At 45.6% G+C, this 6,811-nt stretch overlaps 1 long non-coding RNA gene across 2 annotated transcripts; it reads left to right on the top strand.

The window, feature by feature from the left end:
• Positions 1-431: 431 nt before the first annotated feature.
• Positions 432-6,414, top strand: LOC119238339 (uncharacterized). Of its 2 annotated transcripts, none has more exons than XR_005123548.2 (3): positions 432-470; positions 4,528-4,617; positions 5,509-6,414. It is a non-coding gene; the product is annotated as an uncharacterized LOC119238339 (long non-coding RNA). The 2 variants fall into 2 exon arrangements; XR_005123549.2 differs by having other exon boundaries at positions 458-605.
• The last annotated feature ends 397 nt before the right edge of the window (positions 6,415-6,811 follow it).

Below are 6,811 nucleotides of genomic sequence, written 5' to 3'. Positions count from 1 at the left end.
CACTCAAGCTCATGGCCAAACAACAAGGAGGTTTATTGAACAATAAGAGATTGGGAAAAGAGAGAGTTTTTAAGGCCACAGTGGCTAGCTGTCTCACCCCAGATAGTGTCCTGTAGTTCCAAAAACAAGGCTACTTGTGCCAGATGATGCTGTCCCATCAATAAGAGCTGGGAGCTGGTGGTGCACCGGTCAGCAGTGCACCAGGGTCCAACTCACAGGGCAGCTGGAGGTGCTCACAAGTGGGGCCACAAAGGTAACACCACAGCAACAGTCTGAAGGCCAGGCTGCATAAGCCCCAGATGCCAGACTGGACCATGAGGGGCTCAACAGCACCAGGGAGTGATGTCAGAGACACTAGTATTATAGCCCTTTGTGAGCTATTGAAATGACCCAATAGCCAACAGCTCTTTGAGACACTGGGCCAAGGCCAACAGTGCTCCATGCAGGTGATGTCAGAGGCACGGCTGGAGGTAGGTGCAGTGGTGGGTCTCTGTGAAGGTCTACAGAGGTCTGGTGAATCCCACAGGGGATGTATACTGAATGCTCCTTCAGAGGCCAGCTGCTGACTGCTCCTTCTCTCTTCAGAGGCTGGCTGCCTACTTAAGGTAGGCAGCCTTATATCTTCTTCAAGTGCCCCACCCTACAAGCCTGAGTAGACCATTTTCAATCCTAAATGTCTGATTGGTCTGACTAGCACCAATCAGCACACTTCCATTTTCAATCTGCATAGTTAGCTAAAGCCTTTGACTGACAGCTAGAGAATTCAAACCTGATTGGTCCATTTATCTTGAACCCGATTTGGTTCATTTATGACCCTGGAGTCAGATAGGAAAGGGGAAAACCTGGCACCTGCCGAGACCAGCCTGCACTCAGGTCAGGCAGGGCAGGTTCATGTGCCAGAAGACTCTGGTTTCAAAAGGAGGAATCAAAAGGAAAATTAGAAAGTAGTTTGAACAGAATGAAATTGAAAACACATTAAAATCTATAGTATTCTGCTTTAGCAGCACTTGAAAAAAACTCGAAGTTTTAAATGCCTCTATAAGAAAAGATGAAAGGTTTCAGATCAGATCAATGATCTTAGCTTACACCTTTATAAACTAGTTGAAGAAGAACAAACAATCCCAAATTAAGTAGACATAAATAAATAAATAAATAAATAAATAAATAAATAAATAAATAAGACCAGAGTAGAAATCAAGAAATAGTGAGCCAACATAAGTCAATAGAAATATCATTAAAACCAAAACTGATTATTTGACAAGATCAATTGTAATTGATGAAACTCTAGTCATACTTATTAAGAGGAAAAAAGAGAAGAAAAAAATCCACCAGTATCAGGAATAAGAATGGTGCCATTGCAACAAGTCACTAGAGATACTAAAAGAATAACTAGGGAACATTATTATTATATGCAAAGTCAAAAATTTAGATGAAATGGAGACACTATCAATGACTAAGGTGAAAGAAACCCAATATTACTTTAACTATTAAATACATTCATATTTTACTTTAAAACTTTCCAATTGGAAAATAAATTCACTGCTGAATCTTATTCAAACATTTCAGAAAGAGCACCAAAATGGTCCAGAAAATAGAAGAGGCAGACACATGTTTCAACACGTTCTATAAAGCCAACATAATAACCCTGATATCAAAACAAGATAATGACATTACAAGAGAAGACACCTATAGTATGATGTCCCACATGAAAATAACGTAAAAATTCTCTTAAATTCTTTAGCAAACAAAATCCAACAACATGTACAAACCACCATGACCTTGTGTATTTTCTCCTTGGAATACAAGGTTGGTTTAATTTTTGAAAAGCAACAATGTAATTCAACACATTAACAGATACAACAATGAAAAAATCACAAGACCATCTTAATAGATACATAAAAAGCATTTAGCCAAATAATCCATTCATTTCTGACCTTTAAAAAAGCCCTCAGCAAACTAGGGATAGAAGGGATCTTCCTTAATCTGATAAAGGACAGCTTCCACAAACATGTGCCAACATCATATTCAATAATGAAAGACTGAATCTTTTCATTCTAAAACCAGGAACAAGTCACAGAAGATCACTCTTGCCTCTTCTATTCCCCAATATACCACAGAGGCAGTATAATAAGGCAAGAAAAAGAAATGAAGGACTATGTGTTGAAAAAAGATAAAACTGTATTCACAGACATGTCAGAAAATTCTATGCATTATATAAAAATGTGGCTAGATAGTTGGAGGTGATAGGTATGTTTGCTACCAGGATTGTGGAGATGATCTCATGGGTATATGCATATGCCAAGCCTTATCAGACAGCACATCCTAAACCTCTGTGGCTTATAAAGCTGTGAAAAAATTACAATATACATGAGTTTTCTGGACCCACACCCCCTGTCCTTTCATCTGAATGACTTACTGGGGTCTTTCACCAGTGAGAGGCTCCAAATGAGTGAATGAGTGAATGGACTCTTCGTCAGAGCCATTGAGGGTGCCTCTGCCCTTTCACCTATGGTTCCTACTATGCAAAACAGCGATAGGCATTGCTTCAGAACCTGGGACATGATTGCAACTCCAGGCTCACACAGAACATCCTCACCAAGACTCTGTCAGTTCACAAAGAACTTCCAGCCCTGCGCTCAGGTAAATCAGCTGCTACGTGCAAAGCTGGTGCAAGACACAGGTGTGTGTGTTGATGGATTTGTCTGAAAGAGGGTTCATTCCAATCTTACCTTTGGCTCTTTTGTGATAATTTTGCTTATTTGCGATTTTTGTTCATGCATGAGGGCCAAATAAAGTAACTTCTTGCATTCGTTGTGGGTCTTAATACATTTTGGGGTGAAGGGAAGAAGACTGAAAGAAATTCTGGCCAACTAGGGGGTGTCAGTATCATTGAGCTAGAAGGGACTTCATGGCAGGATCCAGCCCAATCCACTCACCTTGCCGTGAAGAACCAAAACCCGGGGGAGAGAGGCCCTCTGTTCAGTAAGTTAGTGGCCAAGACACGGATCCCAAATCTTTCAGATCACCTGTCAGGCTCTTGCATTTATGGTGCAATTTATGAAAGGGACAGAACAACTACAAAAATTCTTTAAATGTTTGAAGAAACAAAAAGAAAAAATTCTTAAAACGCTACTTTGAATGGATTGTTATGGAAAAATAAAGCCATGTGTATGGTCACTCGAAAAAGAAAAAATAATACTAAAAAAAAGGAAAAACATTAAAAAAAAATTTTAAAGCCACAAAGAAAAGTAGAGTAGACAGGAAATCTAAAAAAGGGGCAGAGTCTAGGGCCATTTTGTGTCTGCGATCAACAACATTTCAATGCAAAGCCACATTATTCCAGTGTGATACAAGTCGATGTTGCCAACTGGAGCCCAACATTGCACGGACAAAGTTACTTGACATTCCAGCGCCTGCACCTAAGGGGAAATTACTTTCCATGTTAAGAGGTTAAGTGTACAAATTCCTGAGTTTCTGTCACCTGGACATAACTTCCACACTGCTTCAAATAAAAAACCAAGACTGTTGGAGCATATATTTTAATTAACTATATATATGTGTGTGTGTGTGTGTGTGTGTGTGTGTGTTTGTATGCACATGTATGAATATAGGTATACATATGTAGTGTGTATTTTTTTATTTATTTATGCATATAAGAACTGGGTACAGGTCAGAGGTGAGGGGGTGAGAGGATTCACCAGAGACACGGTGGGGAGCAAAACAGGCGGATGGACTGAGGGGAGCAGCGGGCGAAACAGGAGAGGTCTGCCATGCCATGTGGGTAGCTCCCTGGCTAGGGCTCAAACTCGTGCTGCCGTGGCTGCAAATAGCTTCATAGGTTGCGTCTTAACCCCTGGAGCCACCAGGGAGGCCCCTGTATGGAGTATTTATAAATAAACAGGTACTGGATTTAGATTGAAATGATTTAACTATAAATAACAGTCCTAGAATTTTGTCCTTGCCCTCAAGGACAACTCTCAATGCACACCAGCCTTCCCCTCTTGAAACCTCCAGCGGAGGCAGTTCCGGGGATGGTACCCGACAGCGTGCCAAGCTGGGCCAGAGACCTGAGCTCCACTGCAGCCCCTGGTCTCATCCCCTCCTGCCTCCGTGAAGAGCAGAGGCAGGAGGTCACGCTGATGAGAACACGTCTCGCAAGTTGGGCTTGAACCCAAATCTCACACCAGAGCTCTCTTTGTTCCCATAAAGGTCCACAAAATATAAAAGCAGGCAGCATTCAGTGAGAATGGGGGGGTCCAAGAATGTCTCAGCAAAAATCGGAGCCTACATGTTAGCTGGGGAGACGGACAAATAAACAAGCACTTGAAATCTGTGGCTCCTGGTGAGGAGGGGGGGCCGTGTGTAATGAGCGGGAGGCAGGCGAGGTGGGAGAGGGAAGTCAAGGGGTTGGGGGCCTTATGGGTTTCCTAAGGGGACGCATCAGTTACTGGGGAGGGGTTGGTTTTAGCAGCCCCACCGCCGGCATCCTCCAACAGGATGAAAAATTTCTATGTCTTCCAAACCCAGATGCCAGCATCCCCCAGCAGTCTGCAAAGAGGTCAGCGCCAGCTTCTGTGAGCGGTGACTCTTACACGAACTTCTGCTCGCCTCCTGGAAGTAAGTTCAAGGTTCCCTGTTAGGAATCTTGTGGGTTCTGTTCTGTCTCATGGTGGAAAGTGCGCCTTCTTATGAACGTGGAGTGCCAAGAACCATTCTGGCTATTTCCGTGGTTGTTCCCAATCCATGCGAACACCACCCCCCTGTTTTAGCATTTGTTAATTGCTGAAGTTTTCGGCCTATGTTGGAATGTTCTTTCTAGCGAGGCCTGGAGCTGCTGCTTAGTAGATGAGAACAATTCACTCCATACTCCTCCTGGAAACTACATTTCCTTAAGCAGTAGCTCCTCCCGCAGAAAAGGTGAGAGAGATAAAGAGAGACAGGGACAGAGGAAGACATAGACACACGGAGAGAAGATGCCACTGTCACTTGGGGTATTCAGAATCCTCTAGAGAGCAAACTGATTTTCACACTGTGCACAGAGGAGGCCCCAGCACTGCTGACAAGCTGCCTGCCAGCTGTGGAGTGAAGTTTGTGGTTTTTTTTAAAGATTTATTTATTTACACAAGCACTGGGTACAGTCAGAAGCGCGGGAGGGTGAGAGAATTCACCAGAGCCAGAGTGGGGAACAGAACAGGCAGACTGACGAAGTACACTGCTGAGGGGAGCAGCGGGTGCGGCAGGAAAGGTCTGTGCACCATGTGGGACCCTCGCCAGTGGCGCTGTGCCACCAGGGCAGGCCCCCGCAGAGTGAAGTTTTATCTTGTGAAGCAGCATGAAAAGGGAGGCCGGAGGGAGGGATGTGAGGAGAGGGAGGGGAGATGATGCGGGGAGGATGGTGATGACAGTGATGCCTGAGCAATGGTGATGGCGATGATGGTGATAATGACGGTGGTAAAAAATGTAGCCACCTTTTATTGAACATCTATTCTACCCCTGATACCTTTGTAGGTACTTCCGGCCCATTACATGCTGATTCCAGCAAAAGTCCTTTGAAGCAAGACTGATAAACCCCACTGATGCTAGGAAAGGGACGTCCAGAGCGGTGGATGAAGTGACTTTCCTCCCACCTCATTGCTAACTAGTATGAAGGCTGAGCCCCAGCTCACCCCCCTGCCCCTGCCTGTCTCCACTGGCCCTGGTGGACTGGGTGACTCCGGAGATGCAGTCTCAGAGGAAGGAGCAAGAAGTGCAGCCTCAGCACGCTGCTGACCAAGTCAGCGGGTTCTCTGGCCCAGCCCGCAGCAGCAGCTCCGCGTGGCCAGCCAATCAGCCCTCGGCAGGAAGCTCCTTCTGCACCTCTGCCGCCCTTATCTCCTGCCGGGCTGCTCTGCAAGGTCATGATCACAGCCCTTTATCAGAACATCTTCACCTCCTGGGGACACAGCCCAGCTGGCTCAGAACGTTTCCTTTAGATCTTCCCTCAGAAGCCCCCATCACAGATATTACAAATTAAAATAAGAAACCCCAAACTGAAATTTGAGGGGGGCCTCCCATGTCAGGCACAGAGATCACAGGGCAATGCATGTAGCAGAAACTTAGTCCTTCTCCCCTTAGGGAGCTCCTGACTACCCCCTGAGCCCCGACTCCAATGCCCTAGTCCCTGCACGATTCCCCTCACCTTCCCACCCCAGCTGTGATGGCTCCCGCCCCACCCCTACCCAACCACCTGCCTCCTAGGATCGCAACTATTTGGTTTTGTGTGTTTCCCCCATCAGACTATAACCTGAAGGGTATAAACTTCCTCCTGTGCAAATTTAGGTTAACCACTTAGAATAAATGTAAAACTTAATCACAGTTGATGGAGTTGCCAGCTCTCTGACCTTGGGCAAGACTGCCTTTCTAAGCCAATTTACTCATCTGTACAATGGAGTAAAATGGGTGTCTCTCTCCCTGTGGGAACGAATGCAGTGCTAGAAATACAGCAGCTGCTGGATAAACATTAGCACCACCCCTCCCTGCCGGCCGCCCCGCCCCACCTGCCTCCTCCCTGGCCCCGCCACCCCCTCCCCCCCATGCTGGTGCTGCGCCTGGCACATTGAGATTCTCACCAATGTTTGTAGAAAGGAATTGCTGAGTGGATGGAATGGAATAAAACAATGAGGTTTACTCAATACGTGATCCTTGGAAGGACAAGGAGAAACCTGATTCAGGAAAGAGCTGCCTGCTCTCGGCCAGAGAAATGCTAGGTCCATAGAGTCAGATTCTGCCTCTCCTGTTTGCTGCTCTGGGACCCACAGAAAGACTACACTTC

This window comes from Talpa occidentalis, unplaced genomic scaffold (assembly GCF_014898055.3).
Source record: "Talpa occidentalis isolate TD23 unplaced genomic scaffold, MPIMG_talOcc4v2.1 talOcc4.11, whole genome shotgun sequence".
NCBI lineage: Eukaryota > Metazoa > Chordata > Mammalia > Eulipotyphla > Talpidae > Talpa > Talpa occidentalis.
This window is presented reverse-complemented; position numbering and strand designations above follow the sequence as displayed.